We start from the raw sequence: 21,780 nt of genomic DNA, 5'->3' as shown, positions 1-21,780 counted from the left end.
GCCTCGGTTCTCTCGCTGGGATCGTCTCACTGGTGAATCGGGCTCAGCTTGTTCAGGGGCTGCTTCTGGTTCTCTCGGGGCGATCGGGGGTGGTGCCACCACGGGTCTCCCTGGTACCACAGCCCAACCTTCAATCCAGGGGGCCGCTGGTACAGGTTCCGTGGGGACTTCTTCCACGGCTTCAGGGTAGTTAGGGCATGGGCGAATCATGTTCCGGTGCACCACACGGTCGGGGCCTGACTTCCCTTCTGGCCGGATGGTATAGACCGGCTGCCCCGGCCTCCGCTGCCGGCAGACTACATAAGGGGTGGCCTCCCAACGGTCACTCAGTTTCCCCTTCCCCTGCCGCCGATTATCTCTCACCAACACCCTCTCTCCTGGCAGTAGAGGGGCTTCTCTAGCAGTCCGATCATACAACCGCTTACTTTTCTCTCCTGCCGTCTGTATCCTTTTCGACACCTGCTCGTAGGCGAAATGCAAGCGCTGGTGATGGCGCCCCACCCACTCCGTTACACTTGCTTCCTCTTGGTCGGCTATCACTCCTAGGACCAGGTCAGTAGGCATTCGTATGTGTCTGCCAAACATCAGGTAAGTGGGAGCGTAACCCGTAGTACTATGTATACTGTTGTTATAGGCCTGTAGGAGGTTTGGCAAGGCACTCACCCAATCGTCCTGCCGTTGTTGGTCCAAGGTCCCCAGCAGCCCCAATAGGGTCTGATTGAATCTCTCACAGCCGCCGTTCCCCTGAGGATGATACGAAGTGGTGTGAGTTTTCGTGCAACCGTACAACTGGCATAGTTCTCTAATTACCCTGGACTCAAAGTTGGCTCCTTGATCGGAGTGCAGAAACTCCGGGCATCCGAACGTCTGGAAGACGGCCCGCCATAAAACTGTAGCGGTGGTGGTTGCAGTCTGGTCGAGGGTGGGGATAGCCCAAGCGTACTTTGTGAACAAATCCGTTATTACCAAGATGTTCTGGTAGCGATCTCGTGGTCGGCCCAGTGTCAAGAAGTCCATAGCCATGATATGAAGGGGGGCCTTCGCATGGATGGGTACCATTGGCGCTCGGACCTCCCGTCTGGACTTAAACAATATGCATCTCGGGCAAGCTTGAATTAGGGCGTGCACCGATGCCTCTAGCCCGGGCCAAAAGAAGAATCTCCTAAGCAGGGACACGGTCCTCTCCTGTCCCTGATGCCCCAACTGGTTGTGGTACGCCGAAACTAAAGCCGTTACCTCATCTGCGGGTACCACGATCTGGCGTACTTCTTCGCCCAACTTCGGGTCACTGACCCTTCTGCACAAAACGCCATCTCTCAGCTCCAGCCTGTCCCATTGCCCCAGCAGCCTCCTCCCAGTATCCGTCTGGGCTAACCTCTCCGCTGGCGTCAGCCGTCGGCCCTGTTCCAGCCATTCTCTTACCAGCCGCACATCTTGATCCCTGGCCTGTCTCTCCCTCCACCGACGGGGATCCCATCCCCAGTTCTCAGGCACGGCCTCTTGTCTGCTGCCTGGTGCCTCTACTGCTCCTACCATATAGCCCTCCTCCGGGCTGGCCCCTCCGGGGCTTTCCGCTTCGGGCAGCCTTGAGAGGACGTCCGCGTTCATGTGTTCACGCCCTGGTCGGTACTGTAGTTGATAGTCAAAGTTGGCCAGTTGGGCCACCCACCGCTGCTCCACGGCTCCCAGCTTCGCCGTCTGTAAGTGTACTAATGGGTTATTGTCTGTAATGATCGTCACCTTGGCACCCCAGAGGTAGTCTTTAAATTTCTCACTTAGGGCCCACTTCAACGCCAGCAGCTCCAATTTGAAAGAACTATAGTTCGCATCGTTCCTCTCGGCTGGGTGGAGGCTCCGGCTGGCGTACGCGATGACCCTCTCAACTCCGTCCTGCCGTTGAGCCAACACCGCTCCCAGCCCGAGATTGCTGGCATCTGTATACAAAAGGAATGGTTTTGTGAAATCTGCGTATGCCAAGATAGGGGCCTGTAGCAGCTCCTGCTTCAATGTCTGGAACGCCGACTCACAATTTGCATCCCAGTCTACGTTGGGCGACCCCCGGCCCCGGTTACGACCTGTGCCAACCAGCAACTGATTAAGGGGTTTAGCAATTTTTGAAAAGTCCTTTATGAAACGCCTATAGTATCCCACAAATCCTAAAAAGGATCGCACTTGCCTCACTGTCCTCGGGGCCTTCCAGTCCTTCACGGCCGATACCTTTCCAGGATCTACGGACACTCCAGCCGCACTGACCACGTGGCCCAGAAAGTTGACTTCTCTCCGTAGTAAGTGACACTTATTGGGCTGTAGTTTCAATCCGTACTTCTCCATGGCCCGAAAGACTTCCTCGAGGTGCCTCAGGTGTGAATCAAAATCTGGGGAGTAGACAATCACATCATCCAGGTAAACTAATACTGACTCCATTAACTGACCTCCCAAGCACCGCTGCATCAGCCGCTGGAAGGTGGCCGGAGCGTTACAGAGCCCGAAAGGCATCCGGTCCCATTCAAATAGTCCAAACGGGGTTGTAAAGGCAGTCTTCTCCCGGTCTGCTTCGGCCACCTGCACCTGCCAGTAGCCACTGGCCAAATCTAGGGTAGAGTACCATGCCGACTGCGTGAGGCTGGCAAGCGAATCTTCGATCCGTGGCAAAGGGAAAGCGTCTTTCTTAGTCACGAGGTTCAGCTTACGGTAGTCCACGCAGAATCTCCAAGCCCCCGTCTTCTTTTGCACCAGCACTATGGGGGCCGCCCACGGGCTGCTGCTTTCCCTAACAACTCCTTGCTTCAGCATGCCTTGCAGGAGTGTACGTACCTCGGTATACAAAGTGGGCGGAATTGGGCGATACCTCTCCCGGCTGGGCCCTGCATCCCCGGTAGGTATATGATGTTGTACCACCTGGGTGCATCCGTAGTCTTCATCGTGGGTGGCGAACACATGCTGCCATCTCCGAAGGAGGGCCTGTAACTTCTGTGTCTGTGCCTGCTCTAAATCCTCCCCTTGTAACGACTCACCCGCCAGGTGGCTCGGCACACTCCTCTCCATACCACCCCATGGGGTGTCTACTTGTGTCAGGGCCACCTCGATGACAGTGGGGCACACCTGACGAAAACTAATATCCCTCTCTTCCCTTACTTGGTGGGATGTAACCGTTGTCAGACGGGCTAATCGTTGGTGCCGATGTAGTTGCACCGCGTATGGATGTACATTCCGTATCCTCACGGGGACTCTCCCCCGCCGGACCGTCGATAGTCCTCGTGCCACTTCCACTTGTGGACAATCCACATGGGGCTCCACCAGCACCCACTCTTCTGGGCCCGCTCTTCGGGGCGGTACTCGCGCCCACACAACAGCCTCACTTTTTGCGGGGACAGACAAAGCAAAACGACACATCACTCTTCCTACCTCTTCCTGTTCCCTGCGGACTTGGCTCATTTGCACCCTTCGACAGTCAGCTACCACACACTCCCACTTGGGCCTCTCTGCAGGTGGTATCTTCGATACGGGCCTAGCCCGAAATAGCTCTTCCCAGCAATCAGCGAGGACATTCATGCCCAACAGGGCTCGATGTGCACCCAGACAATGGTCTTGCACGATAATCACACCTTTCTGGGGGACCATCACTCCGTGAACCTCTAGGTCCGTCAATCGGTAGCCAATATATGGGATGTCGAGGCCGTTTGCGCCCTTCAGAGTAAGCCAGGGGGCCTCCGCCCCTGGTGCCCCTTGTTTCCCAAACACTTCTTCGGATAAACTCTCAGCAAACAACGTCACTTGGGAGCCTGTGTCTACCAGGCATTGAATCTCCTTGCCGCACACTCTCACCTTCGCCACGGGGCTACGCCCAATCATCTGGCTCCTAGAGCCATATCCTCTTCCAGGGTCTTCTCGAGGGGTCCCGGCCACACGACCCACAGTGGCCGGCCGACCTAAAAACCCCCTTCTGACGCCCTGCGGGGCCCACACTGGCGGCTATAGTGACCTGGTTTGCCACAGCGGTTGCAGATGGGTCGCCCTTGCTCGTCCCATTCGAAACGGGGCCGGTTAAAGTGGTTCGGGCGCCTGAACGGCTCTCGGCCTCCCTCTGAGTACACTCGGTCTCGGGGCGCCGGCCGTGGTTCCTCCCGCGCCCGTCCTTGGCGCAATTCTCCTACGAGGGCTTTAGACAGTTCAGACATCTGATCGCGGACATCTTTCAAAAGTTCAGCCTTCAGTGCTTGCTTCCAGTCAGGGCCTCCGGGTTGTGCTGGTGCTACTTCACTGACAACCGCACACACTGGGGAACCACTCACCTCAGTCTCATCACCTTCCAGGGCCAGTGCCTCTTTCTTCAGATCTTCGAACGTAAGACCCGGGTCCCTTCGAAACTGGATACGTAGGCTCTGTCTCACCGGACCCTCCTTCAACCCCAGAAGAAACTGGTCCCGCAATAGAGTCTCTCCATCTCCCAACCCGTGGTCCCGACGGGTCTGTAGTCGGGCGAATTGCTCTCGCAACCTCAGGGCGAAAGCTCTAATCGGTTGGCGGGGGCCCTGCTTACAATTGAAGAACTGGGAGCGAAGGACAGCTACGGGGGTGTGGTCACCATACTGTTCAGTGAGGAACTGGAACACGGTTTGGGCGTTGGCTCTAACGGCTTCGGGGGCGGCATGCACCTCTCGCCGCGCTTCTCCATCCAGGGAGTTTAACACAAATTGAAGCCGCTGGGCTGCACTAAGGCCCTGTAGGTCGGCCAAGTACTCTAGTTGAGCCTTCCATTCAGACAATCGTACCTCGGATTCTGTCCCCCCATATTTTTGAATCCAGGGGCTCCCCATAAAAACGGGCATGGCACGGGGTTGGGCTGAAAGCCCCGCGTTGTCGGTCATTGGACGACCTTGGTTACTCAACTCGAGGTGGAAACCCTGCCGACTACGCCAAATCTGTCACACCCAGGGGCTGGCTATGCTTTAACTAAGCCACACCCCTTCTCAACTTCCACCTCGAGGAGGTCCCCAAACCCGACCCAATGGCCAAACAACACGAGAACAAGTAAGTGATAAAACAATCTTTATTTAAATATTTAAAAATAGCTTAGGGAATAGGGAAAGGGCAATTAAAACTAAACTCTGACTCGGCCCTCCAGATGGGCTATGGCCGGGAAGAGGTCAGGGAGCAAGGGGGCCACGGGGATCCGGGGCGTGGGGCTCGGGCCCCGGCCTGAGTCTTAGGTATCCGTAGCGCCCTCCTTCTTCCTCCTCTTCGCTGAATACAGCTCACGGTAAGTACTGGTTCACACAGTTCGTTCTCGAGGTGCCCACTCTCTTTCTCTTCCTCCACAGGCAACGGCTCTTCGCTGATTACAGCTCACAGTAAGTACTGATTCACCCAGTTCGTTCCTTGGGTGCTCACGCTCTTTCTCTTTCTCCACAGGCAACGGCTGGGACACACAGGCACAGTTAGTTCAGCTTGGTTTTGCTCTCACCTCTTCGCTGATTACAGCTCACAGTAAGTACTGGTTCACACAGTTCGTTCCTTGGGTGCTCACTCGCTTTCTCTTTCTCCACAGGCAGCGGCTGGGACACACAGGCACAGTTAGTTCAGCTTGGTTTTGCTCTCACCTCCTCGCTGATTACAGCTCACAGTAAGTACTGGTTCACACAGTTCGTTCCTTGGGTGCTCACTCGCTTTCTCTTTCTCCACAGGCAGCGGCGTAAGTACAGGTTTCCTCAGTCTCTCCTCGTGTTACCCACTCTCTCTCCTTTTCTCTCCACAGGTATCAACTTGGGCACAATAGCACAGTTAGTTTGCTTCGAATGGCTCTCACCTCTGGGCTGGACACAGCGTACTGTAAGTACAGGGTTCGCTCTATTCCTCCTCGTGTTATTCACTCTCTCTCTCCTTTTCTCTCCACAGGTATCAACTTGGGCACAATAGCACAGTTAGTTTGCTTTGAATGGCTCTCACCTCTGGGCTGGACACAGCGTACTGTAAGTACAGGGTTCGCTCTATTCCTCCTCGTGTTATTCACTCTCTCTCTCCTTTTCTCTCCACAGGTATCAACTTGGGCACAATAGCACAGTTAGTTTGCTTTGAATGGCTCTCACCTCTGGGCTGGACACAGCGTACTGTAAGTACAGGGTTCGCTCTATTCCTCCTCGTGTTATTCACCTCTCTCTCCTTTTCTCTCCACAGATATCAACTTGGGCACAATAGCACAGTTAGTTTGCTTTGAATGGCTCTCACCTCTGGGCTGGACACAGCGTACTGTAAGTACAGGGTTCGCTCTATTCCTCCTCGTGTTATTCACTCTCTCTCTCCTTTTCTCTCCACAGGTATCAACTTGGGCACAATAGCACAGTTAGTTTGCTTTGAATGGCTCTCACCTCTGGGCTGGACACAGCGTACTGTAAGTACAGGGTTCGCTCTATTCCTCCTCGTGTTATTCACTCTCTCTCTCCTTTTCTCTCCACAGGTATCAACTTGGGCACAATAGCACAGTTAGTTTGCTTTGAATGGCTCTCACCTCTGGGCTGGACACAGCGTACTGTAAGTACAGGGTTCGCTCTATTCCTCCTCGTGTTATTCACCTCTCTCTCCTTTTCTCTCCACAGATATCAACTTGGGCACAATAGCACCGTTAGTTTGCTTTGAATGGCTCTCACCTCTGGGCTGGACACAGCGTACTGTAAGTACAGGGTTCGCTCTATTCCTCCTCGTATTATTCCCTCTCTCTCCTTTTCTCTCCACAGATATCAACTTGGGCACAATAGCACCGTTAGTTTGCTTTGAATGGCTCTCACCTCTGGGCTGAACACAGCGTACTGTAAGTACAGGGTTCGCTCTATTCCTCCTCGTGTTATTCACCTCTCTCTCCTTTTCTCTCCACAGATATCAACTTGGGCACAATAGCACCGTTAGTTTGCTTTGAATGGCTCTCACCTCTGGGCTGAACACAGCGTACTGTAAGTACAGGTTTCCTCTGTTTCTCCTTGTGTTACTCACTCTCTTTCCTTTCCTCTCCACAGGTATCAACTTGGACACAAAACACAGTTACTCTGCTTTGGATGGCTTTCACCTCTGGGCTGGACACAGCGTACCGTGCTATCTCCGGAGATCTGAAGCACGCTCACAACATATACTGTACTGAACTAGGCTAGGGCCAGCAATCTCCTTGTCCTCCCACGCCGAAGTGCGTGAAGGCGGGGGTTTATCTGACAGGACACACGGCAATACACAGCAGCCCACAGCAATATACAACACCACGTCAAAATTATAGGTTTTCACAGCACGAAGACTCACCCACCACACTCAGTGTACGGAAAGGACACCCGTCTTCCTTCACTTCGCTTGGTTCGGATCTGGCGATGGAATATGCGGCCTAGCTAGTGATGTCGTCGTTGCGACTACTTCAATAAGTATTCCTTCGGCTCTCCCACCACACTATATTAGGGGTAGGGCCGCCCTCCTCCTCCTGGAGAGATCTACACAACGCCAGGCCAATATACAGGGCACTTTCGACTGGCTCTTAGTACTCACATCAATGCCACTTCCAATCCCCTTTTTCACGTCGTCTCAGTTCGCCGTATAATCTGTTCACTTCTCAACCTTTAAGGTTCGCGATGTCTTCACAATCATACAATTCCAGCCTGAGGGAGAGAGAGAGTTAGACAGCTACCAGCAGCGTACCAAGACGGGCACAACCCAGTGCTTCACACACACCAAAGAGAGCTTCCCAGACTGTGAAATAACTTGGCCTTAAGTACTGCCTTGTCCAGCGTATCCTCCAATCACCAACCGCTGTCCCTAACTAGGCACAGGTGCATCGAATTCCCTGATTTTCCTTCTTACGGCGCTACCGGAAGTTCCGGTGTTCTGTTTTTCCGGTCCGGGCGGAAACACTTCCGGGCGGAACCAAACTTCCCGAATTTTGGTTCCGCCCCTAAAGATCGTCACCTTGTGACAGTTGCTTTAAAACTAAAATTTCCTTCAGCAGCAGTTATTATGGGGGGAGATTTCAATGGGGCTTCTGATGTCCATTTAGATAGATTCCCCCCAAGACTTAATGTTAATAGCCTTAATTTAGTTATACACGATCTTTGTAGCAGCCTTGATTTGCTAGATGTCCACAGACATGTCCATTGAAACAATGTCTCATTTACATGGTTTAAAGCAGACATGTCACAAAAGTCTAGAATAGACCTCTGGCTTATATCTTACTGGCTAATTTCCTTTATTAGTTCTTGTACCATTTCTCCTGCCCCATTAACAGATCATGCTTGCATCGATCTTGAAATATCCAAGTCTCATAACAGTTTTCAGAGACGTTCAGGATACTGGAAACTGAATACGTCCTTTTTACAAAACTCTCGATATTGTTCAGGTATCAGAAATATAATTGAACATTTTAAAGTTAACTCAGGCTCTGCTATTGCAAAATGCAAACAGCTTTCTAAGGCAAAGAAGTCGAGAAGCTCTGCAATTATAAAGGAAATAAATAATATCTTATGTCTGTCCTCTTCTAGTGAGCAGGACAAGAAGTTATTTTTATTGAAGGTAGATCTTGACGTTCTTTATGCAGAGAAGGCCAAAGGTGCATTTGTTAGATCAAGGGCAAAATAGTTCGAATTTGGAGAAAGAAATTCAACGTATTTTTTTAATTTAGAAAAAAGAAGAGGTGAATTAAAAAGAATTTCAACCCTTCACATTAATGGTAATCTAATTTCCGATGAAATCAAAATATCAAAATTTGTAGCTGACTTTATACTTCTTCTTTTCATCCGGAGTCATCTAATAATTTTTCTTTGAGGTGAAACGGTTCATTCCAAATATTAGTGAAGATAATTATGCTGTTTGTGAGGGTGAGATTACTATGGAAGAGATAGATAGTTTAATTAAAGTCCGGGCCCCGATGGTCTACCATTTAAATTTTTTTTCGATCATTTTGGAATGATATAAAATATTTTATTTAAGATGTTTTCAAAGAGTGTTTAGACCGTGGTGAATTGTCTGAATTGATGAAGCAAGGCCTAATAACTTTAATACCTAAATCCAATAAAGATAAAAAAGTTTTTAGATAATTGGCGCCCTATAACTTTGCTTAATTCTAATTATAAATGAATAGCTGCTTTATATGCAAGGAGACTAAAACCCTGCTTAGAAGAAGTTATCTCACTCACACAATCTGGCTTCATGAAAGGTCAACACATATCAAATAATATTCGTCTTGTTTTAGATCTTTTAGATTATTCCGAATTGGTTAATGATGATGCGCTTATTCTGTTTTTAGATTTCTGTAAGGCGTTTGATACAGTTGAGCATGCCTTTATGTATGAAGCCTTAAGACATTTCGGTTTTGGTCCTAAATTTTTGAAAACTGTACAGACCCTATATAAAGACATAACTAGTAATGTGTCCTTGTCTTCTGGAACTTCCACACGTTTTGTCATTGGGAGAGGAATTGGCAATGATGTCCTATTTCTCCCTTTTTGTTTCTGTTAGTTGCAGAGCTTCTTAATCTTTATACAGTGAATTGTTCGAATATTAAGGGCATCCAAATTGCAGACCGCACTATTTTGATTAGTCAACTTGCAGACGACACTTTCTTAAAAGACAAAAGGCAGGTCCCTATTATTTTACAAGCTTTAAAACTGTTTTCGCAGGCCTCTGGCCTTTCTGTTAACCAGTCTAAATCTGAGATTATGACGATTCATCACTCTGATATATCAGATGTATGTGGAATTAAGGTAAAACTTTCCGTTAGATGTCTTGGTATTATATTTAATAAATGTTCATCTGAAAGAATGGAATCAAATTTTTCTAAATGTTTACTTAAAGGGTTAGTAAAAACAGCATTTATAAATGTTACAATTTTTTATAAATGCTCAATAAAAGTATAAAAAGAAAAAAAAATTAATGGTATTGTGTATTCAGTTATATTAAATGTCAGTTAAGAACAATGGTTCTGTGTTTTAAGTCCAATGTGCTTAATTTGACCCGTTTCCATTTATAACTTGAGTTTCTTAATTGTTTTAATATTTTTTATTTCTGTCATGTAGGACCTCATCTTTTGCTTCAAGTTCACACTTAGCATGTGCTGCAATAACTGTCATCTTCTTCATCATTAGTCAGGTATAGATTAGTTGTCAACTAAATCTGTTTCTTCATGATATGTCATTGTAGATTGTATATTGATTCATTCATATGGTTTTCAGTGTTATGTAAGTATTGTGTGTTATCAGGTGAATGAGGGTCACTGGCACTGGGGTGGCTACACAGTTCAGGTGAACAGCGCCTTCTTCTCTAGAATCTATGGCATGTGGAACATCTATGTGTTTGCCCTCATGTTTCTCTATGCCCCAACTCACAAGCGTTATGTAGACGAACAATCAACCGGTGAGACTCTTGGACAGTAATCCCACATTCTGACAGCTTGAATAATATCTACTTTATAACTCTGAGGGCAAAATGTCTACGCAGACATGTTGCGTTTCATAGGTGATGATAAATTATAAAACAATAAAAAAGTTTTTTTATTGTCAAACTAATATTTAACCTGTACTAAACTTGCCTAATCTATAGTAGCATCGTAGCTAAAGTAGCATTAATTCAGACTCTATAACCATAGGTGACCCCTGACTGAGCCTAGCTAGGCTAGTTTCTCCCAAGGTGCTTTTCACAGATCCTTGTTTTTTTTTTTCCATAAACCCACTTAAAAACATTAAAATAGTGATATACTACAACAACAGCAACAAAATGGCTTCAATAGGTAGTGATTAATTTACTAGATGTATATAAATGTATGACAATATACATCAATTTACAATATGATTTGTTGTCATAGACATTTGTTATATTATATTATATTATATTATATTATATTATATTATATTATATTATATTATATTATATTATATTATATTATATTATATTATATTATATTATATTATATTATATTATATTAATTATATTATCAGTTGTGGGGGGTAATGTTGTCAAATCACTAGCCAATTTGGCGAGTTACTTTTCTTCACTCTTCAAATTCTTGGGGAAGTTAATGTAAGCCAAATCTGCGCAGGTTTAGCACAAATACTGAACTCAACAAATAATGGCTCGCTGGTTTCCTTTGCATTGAACCCATAGCGAAAACTCAATGACAGAAGACTTATAGACACTATGTGATTTTCTTACTGTCCAGCTGAACTCTCCTGATGTTATGCACTAACATCTTGAGTTGAGTTATATCAAATTTAAGGCCATAAAAGTCTTAAATGGTAAAACAAAGTCTTAATTATGATTTCAAGAGGTCTTAATTTTGGGGACAAAAAGACAAGAATTGCAAAATGGCTTAATTTTGTCAACAGCTGATGGGCAGTTGTGGCCTAAGATCGCCGGTTCAAGTCTCGGTGCTGGCAGGAGTTGTAGGTGTGGGGGAGTGAATGAACAGAACTCTCTTCCTCCCTCAATACCCATGGCTCAGTTCAAGTTTATTTGTATAGCGCTTTTTATGATACATATCATTGCAAAGCAACTTTACAGAAAATTAAGTTTCTACAATGTTTACTAGTAGCTTATATGTGGTGATCAGTTTATGTGCAAATGACAGTAATTTGCAGAACGATTTAAACAAGACATAGTCAACCAGACAATGAACACTATTAACAGCAATGAAGTGCCCTTGAGCAAGGCACTGAAACCCCAGCTGCTCCAAGGGTGCTGGATATATAGCTGCCCACTGCTCCGGGGTGTGTTCACGGTGTGTTCACTTCTCACTGCTTTGTGTGCACTTGGATGGGTTAAATGCAGAGCACCAATTCCAAGTATGGGTCACCATACTTGGCAAATGTCACGACTTTCACTTTCACTTCTTAAACTTCAAAAGGTTTTGATTTCATGGAATAAATATGAGCACTACATGTTTCAAAGTCAGGTGCTACCACTGATCTATATATATGACTGGATCGCTCATCGCGTTCTAAACTGCCAACAGACAGTGAAGCCACCGGAAGTGTTCGATCCGCCATCTTACTAATCCCTACCAGCAGAGAGCACCACTGAGTTACATTCAACCCGCTGTCCTAAAATAACTGTATTTGAACAAATCAGTCAAATGGGATTCGTTTTTATGTTATCTGTATGTAAATTAATCTTTACTTCAGATGTTATCTGCAGTGTTTACGGTCTTTTGGGCAGTATAAGCGATATATTCAAATCATTTAGGTGGGTGTGTCTGCTGCGCACTGACGACACAGGTAACTGATCCAACACAAAATATAGCCTATTTCTGGATGAACATAGTGTAAATGGGTTCAGAGGTTGGAAGGAAGAGGACAAGGGGTCGGCTTTACTGCTGACGATTTTTAATTAAATAAAACATAAAACAAAGATGGTGCCTCTCGCACCATATCCTGAAAACACAGACTGATAAGCAGAGCTTTGCGATCACGTTTGTCAGCAGCGGGTCTCTCTCCTCTACTCTGTTTCTCCTAGTGTTAAATACTCTCTCCACGCCAATTACTGAAACAAGAGACAGGTGGTGATTATCGTCTCCCAATTCTCTCTCCGGCTGCAGACTTCGCTAAACCACGCCTCCGCCTCCACATACCCCCCCCCCCCCCCCATTTCTGGAGAGGAAGTCGGCCACAGCCATCTGAAAACACGACCTGTGGACCACCTTGAACTTAAAAGGCTGCAGAGCCATATACCACAGAGTGATCCGTGCATTGGTATCCTTCATTCGGTGGAGCATGTAAGCATCGCGCCTAATTCCGCCTGAACTACCTTTTTCTTATGCTCAGGCAAATGATACGGCTGGCTGCGAACTACCACGCCCGGCTCCGTCTCGATATAGTGCTGAATTAGGTTTGTACGGCCGGGTAGGGGCGAAAACACGTCGGCAAATTCAGACTGCAACCTCGTGATGTCAGTGAGCTGGGACGGCGAGAGGTGATCTCCCCCGGGGGCCAGGGTGAGGGATTGCGTTTTGACACTCGCCTCTGGCCCAAGATCGTCCTCTCCACTAATCACCGTCGCCAACATCACTGGCTCCACCTCCCTCCATTTTTTAAGGAGGTTGAGGTGGTATATGTGACGTGCTCAGTTCCTATCCGACCGTATAACCTCATAATCGAGCTCTCCGACTTGTCGTGCGACCTCAAACGGCCCCTGCCACTTTGAAATTAATTTGGAGCTTGACGTTGGGAGCAAGTAAGTAAAGTACTTTCTCTCCCGGTGCAAATTTGCGGAGTTTAGTGCCCCTGTTGTACCGGCGGCTCTGTCTGTCCTGGGCTTGTAACAAATTCTCCCTTGATAGCCGCCCCAAAGTGTGGAGTTTTGTTCTCAAGTCCAGGACATACTGAATTTCGTTTTTGCTTTTAGAGGGTCCCTCCTCCCAAGTTTCCCTCAGGACATCCAGCACCCCGCGGGGCTGTCGTCCGTAGAGAAGCTTGAAGGGGGAAAACCCCGTGGAGGCTTGTGGGACCTCTCGCACAGCGAACAACAAGGGCTTTAACCACTTATCCCAATTTTTGGCGTCTTCCCGGGCGAACTTACGAATCATTGATTTAAGCGTGTGATTTAAGCGTGTGATTAAAGCGTTCGACCAGGCCTTAGGTTTGTGGGTGATAGACGCTGGTCCGAATCGATTTAATGCCCAACAATTCATAAAGTTTGCGTAACGTACGTGACATAAACGCCGTGCCTTGATCGGTGAGGATTTCTTTCGGAACCCCCACCTGGGAGATTAAACGAAACAGGGCGTCCGCAACACTTTTAGGCGAAATGTTGCGGAGGGCCACTGCTTCAGGATATTGTGTTGCATAATCGACTATGACTAATGCAAAACGATGTCCCCGTGCAGATCGCTCTAATGGCCCGATGAGGTCCATACCAATTCTCTCGAAGGGGACCTGCATTAACGGAAGAGGGCGCAATGGCGCTTTTGGGGTGGCCAGTGGGTTTACCAACTGGCATTCAGGACAAGACGCGCACCACCTGCGCACATTCTCGTGAATGCCCGGCCAAAAAAAACGGGTCATGAGGCGATTCAGTGTGGCAGCCTGACCCAAGTGGCCCGCCATTGGATTAGAATGAGCCGCTTGGAAAAGCATTACCTGCAGCTCCTTGGAACTAACAATTGGGTTATATCTTCTTTTGTCTGAGCATCTTGGGTCACTCGATACAACCAGTCTTTTAAAATGGCAAAATATGGATAGGTGAGCGTTTGGGGAGGATGGAGAAGCTGGCCGTCGATGGTACGGACCTGTTGTAATGTATGTTTCAGTGTCTCATCTCGAGACTGCTCCAGGGGAAGTCATCGCGCTCTGAGAGACCCCACCTCTCGACTTAACGCGTTTCCCCTGAAGCAGGACTCGGCGGTCCCGGCTCAGTTTCTCCCACCTGCACCCACGCGCCCCCGACCCGTGCCTTATTTCCCCAAGAGGCATCTGTGCATAGAGACCCCAATAGAGCATCGAAGACAGGCCAATTTGTACCCAAAATTATAGAATGCCGGAGGTGTGGACTAACGGCCACCTCAACGCTATGCTTTTGACCCCGAAATTGGATAACGACGGGCATATTCCCTTATATCCCCGTGCACACACCGTACCTTAACCACGCGGCTTGTATCCAATGCCCCCGGTTGAATCAGGCTTTGATGGATCGAGGTTTGGTTACATCCTGAATCCACCAAGGCCGGATAAATACCCCCCTTGATACTCACAGGTATTTGGTATTCGCCGGCCTGACCGGGGCTGACCTGTGGGGCGTCCGGGACCCGGATCATAGTCCCCACGTCCATCATTGGACACCTGTCCACAAAATGGTCCGGATCCCCGCAATGCCAACAGGCCAGCCCAGACCTTCCCCCTGCCCCAGCGACGGGGAGTGGGCTGAACGATTGGCATGGAGAGAGCGGAGAAACCGAAGTGCTGTCCCCTCCAGTAGTCATCAGTCCCGCCCCCCTGGGCGGGGCTCTGGAACCCTCGAAGGATCCCTGGTCCGCCCCTCGATGAGGGCCGGGTGGCCAGGATCTAGGGAGCGGGAGAGGGACAGGGCGAGAGAGAGAAGGAGGGGGGAGAGGGGAAGAGAGTAGGGGTTCGCCGACCCCTGGGCATGCCACCATGTGGTCCTCCACCAGATGGATAGCCGAGTCCAGCGACGTGGGGCGGTGGCACTAGACCCACTCGGCCGTCTTCTTGGGTAGGCGAGCGACGAACTGCTCCAGAACCACCAGGTCAATGACATGCTCTACGTCACTTCCCTCGGCCAGTAGCCACTTGCGTCAGGAGTCCCGGAGCTGTTGGGCCATCGCGAAGGGCCGACCGGCTTCCCCCAAGTCCAGGGACCGGAAGCGTTGGCAATGTTGCTCGGTGGACCGGCTGACCCACTGTTTTTTAAAAAAAATAACCATTTACATGCCTAGGGTGTTTGCATTGTAATAATGTAGAGAGATACTTCATATTTATAAACGCTGGCTTTTTAGGTGATGTTTTCTCATTAAAATCATACAATTTCCTATTAATTCAATGGAACATTTACACACACTGGGGATTACCAATATGGCGGCGCGGCGGCTCACTTTAATGACTTCATGAGCAATCCAGTTCTATATTATAGATCAGTGGGTGCTACGCTGTTACAGCTGTTACCTGGAAACTTCTATATTCTGACGCTCCAAAACTGCGTCTGCTGGCAGAGGATGAATTTACATTTTTCAATAAGCCCTTCTGCTGTTTTTGTGCAGACCATTGAGAAAATCAACTCATATTTTTACGCAGCAAATACTGAAGATATGTAACTATGAACAAGAAGCTAATGGTAATGCATTTTTAAAAAAACTAAACAATTAAGATATTTTATTAAATTAATATAATAAATGATTTGTAAAAATTGTTTTATGTAATAATTGATCATTCTGATTAATCATTTTTCTTAAAAATGGTTTAAAGGGGTTCTATTATGCTTTTTCACTTTTCAATTTTAGTAAGTGTGTAGTGTGTTTGAGCATAAAAAGATCTTTAAAAGTTACAAATCTTAAAGTCCACTCCAAAGGGAGATATTTTGTTTTAAAACAATCCCTTTTCAAGTACTACAATGAACGGCTCGTTTGGGCTACAGCATTGTTTTCCCGGGTTTTGTGATATCACAGAGTGGTCCATTAGAATATCATTAAAATAATTCCCGTCTATGGATATTCAAATGGTTTGGGGGTGGGGTGGGGAGGGACAAGGTCATGGTAAGAGTGCTTGGTTGACTGCATCAGACAAGACCACCCCACGAAGAAGTTCTGCTGTAGCATCAAGTTATTGCACATCACCTGAATAATTATGTATGTAAATATATATGTAACAATTATGAAAGCATTTTTATAATGCATTTTGTGAAAGCAAATACTGGACAATGATCTGCAGAATTTACACTAATGAGACCATAGTGCTTCCTAGTATGGGTGTTTTCATATCACTGCATTTCTGAAGGAAACCGACAGTCTTCAGAAAATTGGATGTCATTTTCATTTAATCTAGCATGTAATCTCTGATAAAGCAGCGTTCGTGAGCACTGTGAGCACAGTGGGGTTTTTTTCACTGTTCTTTTGACAGAACTCGAAATGTGTTTGAACCTATGCGACCGATTAGTTCCCCTTTCCGTTTCGCGCGTTCACGTGAACGGGTAGGGGTGTCTCAATTCTCTTTTGGTTGGAGGGGTAGGGGTCAAATAGCCATTCAAACGAAGATTTTTCGGGCCACACTTCAAACGAAGGGGTATGAATTATCTTGGCAACATGGCTGTTACAGCAAACAAAAAGACACATAATGTAAGCTTTTTTGGGCATAAATAAAGATTTTAACGAAAAGTAATCATTTGTTTTATGTTCCATTCAATTGTGAGTTCGTATTAACGGTCATGTTACTCAAAGAAATGTTTGCAAAAAATCGCTAATATTTGCTAACGTCATATAATTACAGACTGCATGATAGTGCCACAGCATATGTTTGATCAGGGCGATAACTGCCATAGACATGGGGGCTAATCCCCCCAATAATTAGAAATCGCTAAACCAGAGAGAGAGAGAGAGAGAAATGAAAGTTGCGTGTATTCGCGTCTGTTCGTTTATCTTTATTTAAAAACAGCGATTGTATCCTCTCGTTGCTGGAAAATATATAAAATATACAGTATTTAAACTTTATTTAATAAAAGTCGTAGGCGAAAAGTTTATTTTCTTCTGGATGTGTGAGCTGCACGATTTCCGATATGTGTGTGTGTCAGTAAGCAGCTCATTAATACAGAACGATAATTAAAGGCTCTAATACACACCAGCACACCAGTATATGTGTGGAGCTAGATGACGTATGATGACGTGTGATGGCATAGTAGTGGTGTCCCAATCCTTAGGGCAATATTTTCTAGGGGAAGGGGAAGGGGTATAAAATAGAATTAGGATTGGGCCTTAATGTCTTAAACTGCTGATCTTGTTACTGTGCTAAATAATAGTGTTTTCACTATAGTTTGGATATTAATATCCATTGCAGATTTGATGTTATATGGCTCGTTCAATGAATCGCTGGCCGTTTCAGTGATCAGCCATGAAACAGTGATTTTGTTCAAATTCCCTTTAAAATCTTAAATGATTCCCTTTGAGCTATATTGACCTGTTTCCCTTACAAAAGTTTTGGATTACTTATAGAAATTGATATTTTTTATTTTATTAAATTGATCAAAAATTACTGTATAGACATTTGTAATGTTACAAAAGATTTGTTGTTCAGCATATCAGAATGATTTCTGAAGGATCATGTGACACTGACTGAAGCTAAAAATTCATCTTTGCCATTAATATATATATAAATAATAATAATAATAATAATAAATTCATTTTAAAATGTAATTTCACTCTATTGTTTTCATTGTTTTTTATATCAAATAAATGTGGCCTGACTTTATTCATGTATATCAACTGGTCAATAAATTTTTAAACAAGAGATAAATTGCATTTTAACAGATTTTTTTTATTATTATTATTATTATTATTATTATTATTATTATTATTTTCTATTTTTATAAACCATGTCAATATAATATATGAAAAACACCTAAACTTAATGGGTACACTTTCCCTAAAGGTCTTTATTTTTATGTCTGCCAGATAGCTGTAAATGCATAGAAATATGAGTGTATTTACACTATATAAGACGTTATAAGTTCACATACAAGGACCTGTTACTTACAATTAAAAACGTAAATAAAAACGTAAATAAAAGTTTTATTCAACTGTTCACTATGGTTTGGTTTCTCATGCAATAAGTGAATCATTATATCACTCACCAATCACTTATCAATAGATTGTATATGAATGAAGGCCAAATTTGAGGTTTGGCACAGAATGTTGCAAATATGTTGCCCCTATAGAATTTTGTTTACAAACAAACTGAGATTACATTTTTAGGCACACCCAAAACTGCTCAGTTTTTCCCATGAATCATGAGAAATGAATGTGTAATACACTCCAATCTAGACCATGCTTCCTACTTGGGCTAGTCTAATGATTCAATATCTTGGTGTTATGCTTGAAACTTTCTGTCCCTGAATTGTGTTTATTGTTATGTTAGATTAGGCCTTCCGGTGATCTTCAAACATTACCTCAGTATTTAAGGCTTTATTTTGTTTTTGTTTTTAAGTGCATGATGCAGAGTATTAACAAGTGTCACTCTCAGCTCTCAGGGGGAAATTTTGTATACAACAGACAATTTGTTAATAAATTGTTTAAATTGTCAGTGGTCTCAGCCTTCCTAAATTCTCCTGTTATTATAATTTGAGTAAATGTTTGAATAGAATAGGAAGAACATGTTTATGTAATCTTATGATTTTTTTGTATTATTATTTATAGAAATTAATATTTTTTTATTTAATAAATGTTCTGTTGAATTTATATATATATATATATATATATATATATATATATATATATATATATATATATATATATATATATATAACAGACATTTGTAATTTTACAAAAGATTTGTTGTTCCAAATCAGCATATTAGTATGATTTCTGAAGCATCATGCGACACTGACTGAAGACTGGAGTGATGGTTGTAAAGTAAATTACACTTTGAAATATATTAAAATGATAATTAATTAATTTTAACATGTAATTTCAAATTATTGTTTTCGGTGTTTTTCTTGTGATCAAATGTTGAAAAAAAAATGAACCTTTTTTTTAATAGCCACTAATAATGGAGTGGGTTAGAAATGGTGGTGACAAGGTGCTTTCTTACCCCCCTTCAAGCACCAGGCTAGGCTTCTAATCTAGACCAGGCTTCCTACTTGGGCTGGTCTAATGAAAACCATGAATATCTCATGTTTGAAACTTTCTTTATGGTTTTCTTTTCCCTAAATGGTTCTTATCGTTATTGCATATATATACACCATGGTTATTTGTTCTTGACATGATTGCAAACATAGTGGATGATAATTTAGCTTTGAAAAAATGATATATATAAAATTCGCACATGGTTTTCCATGTTTGTTCAGACTTTTGCTGCAACAATATTGGGGTATTTTTTGTTTGTTATTCTGAATGCTTTATGAAGAAGACATTATCACCTTGAAACTTATGTTTCCTGCCGTTCCTATCCTGTCATAATGATGTGATGTGCAGGTATCGATCAGTCACTGATATGTATTTCAATGCATTCTTTTTCCATATAGCTGATCAAGCTGGAAACAGTGGTGAATACATACAGTCGACCACCACCTTCACACATGTGGATAGACCTACAGAGATCTACAAAATGACCGATAAAGGAGCTCAAGACTAACCATCACCTTTATTCAGGGTCCAACAAAAGTTCAAACAATAAGCTTTTGTGTGTCCTTTGTTTTCCCTGTCATTTCAAACACAGCTTCACAAATATTGAGCCCCTTTTTCACTTACTGGCTTTCCATTCCACTGAGGTTCAGTCTAAAACATCTGCTTGTGCTGGGCGGTAGAAAAATGGAGTTGCACACCATCTTGTGGGTGCTGGGAGAAATGATGAAGTGTGTCTGGCGCTGTGGGTAGGCAAAAGCACTGGTGTTTGAAAGGACCATTACAAAGTACTTCAAACAAGGTCATTTCTTTCAATAATGCAGCAATTGTTTGTTGTTTGTGTATTCTGTAGGCTGAGATCATTGTTTTCCGCTTTGATTTCTATAATTACAAAACAGGGGGGGGGGGCACTGTCATGTTTTTTATCTATTTTCTTCTTTGGTTGATCCTTCCTCATATAACTTTCATAAATACTAATGTTTTTTTTGACACTTTTGATGGTCTCACATGGAAATGTAGGGTTTTGTTTTTTCATGCTTTTTATGCTAATTTAAATAATAATAATAATAATAATAATAAAACATATTTGTTTGATTAAAGGGACTTTGCTTAATAAAACACAGATGAAAATAACTGTATGATGTGCTGCATAAAATATGTCTCAGAACTACACTTGATGATGATTGGGAGACTAAATAAAATTACTGTCATTTTAAACCTCACTTATTTTAGATATCAGTTTTAGCTTGTTTTTGTTGTTGTTGTAATTGAGGCACAAAATCAAAATGTTTCCTGTGTTATGAAAATGTATGGGTGGGACATATCCCCACCACCTTTTACCTGGGTCAGCATTGTCTCCATCACTTTTTTTGAAACATCTTGTTGCAAGAAAGTATCTAATGCAGATGAAACTATCTATTAATTCCGGTTAAATCACAAAACAAATGCACACAAACGTGTCCCTGCTTTTTGATCATTGATAGACTGTTTAGTAATATGAAGAATCTTAGGCTTAATAATATTTTTTTTTTATTATAGTGCATGTAAGAATGAAATTTTGAATGAAGCTAAATGAGTTATATGTTGATACATTAACCCACATCCACATGCACTCACTCCTGTCCCACCAACTTTTGAAACAAAGTTACACCACTGGCTATGAATTATATTATTGTTAAAAACTGAAACTATTGAACAACAAAATTACTAACAGAAATAACATAAAAATGAATTTATAAAAAAAATATATATTAAAATAATAATCACAAATAAAATTACTAAAATGTAAAATATCAAAATAAAAGCTAATTCAAAATAGAAAAAAGAAAAAGAAAAAAAAATGATTTAAAAAAAAGTATAGGAAATTTCTTTTTAGAGATCACAATTAAATAGCACACTCTAAAATGCACAATTTCATTGCTTAGTATGCTGCCATCATCTTCCTGCCCATCTCTGCAACACAGCAGCCTTTCAGTTTAACAGCCTCAACAATCTCCTGCTGTTTTCTTGAAACAGGTGCAGACTAGTGATCCACTGATGTAATACTGATTTTCTCACAGAATGCCATTCAATATGTACACTGTCATAATGTGTCAAATATTTAGAAAATGCAGTGACAATTTTTCACTGTGTGTATGGTGTTGCTATCTACTGATAAGACTTCTTTACAAATGAGGGTAGCCTACTTATCTTGAAATCCTAGACTATTTCTTTACTTTTTTATTTGTGTTACTAAGTTAACATGGTTGAAACAGAAAACATAATAACATTAAATGGGTAAATATGGAATAAAGACCAATCAGGATGACGACTGACTTTAAATATTTTTGTCATTGTGTTGTGTTGACAAAAATAAAAACCTTAAAAAAGAAATATAGCCTATTTGAGATTATGTACAATCCAAGGACAAGTGGACGGATGAACTTTCCTATTTTCAAAAGTAATGGCACAATCAATGTAACTCATCAATCTTTTGAATGTGTCAGTGT

The sequence above is a fragment of the Carassius carassius genome, chromosome 12 (assembly GCF_963082965.1).
Source record: "Carassius carassius chromosome 12, fCarCar2.1, whole genome shotgun sequence".
NCBI classification, from domain to species: domain Eukaryota; kingdom Metazoa; phylum Chordata; class Actinopteri; order Cypriniformes; family Cyprinidae; genus Carassius; species Carassius carassius.
The sequence above is the reverse complement of the archived record's forward strand: the minus strand, read 5'-3'. Positions refer to the sequence as shown.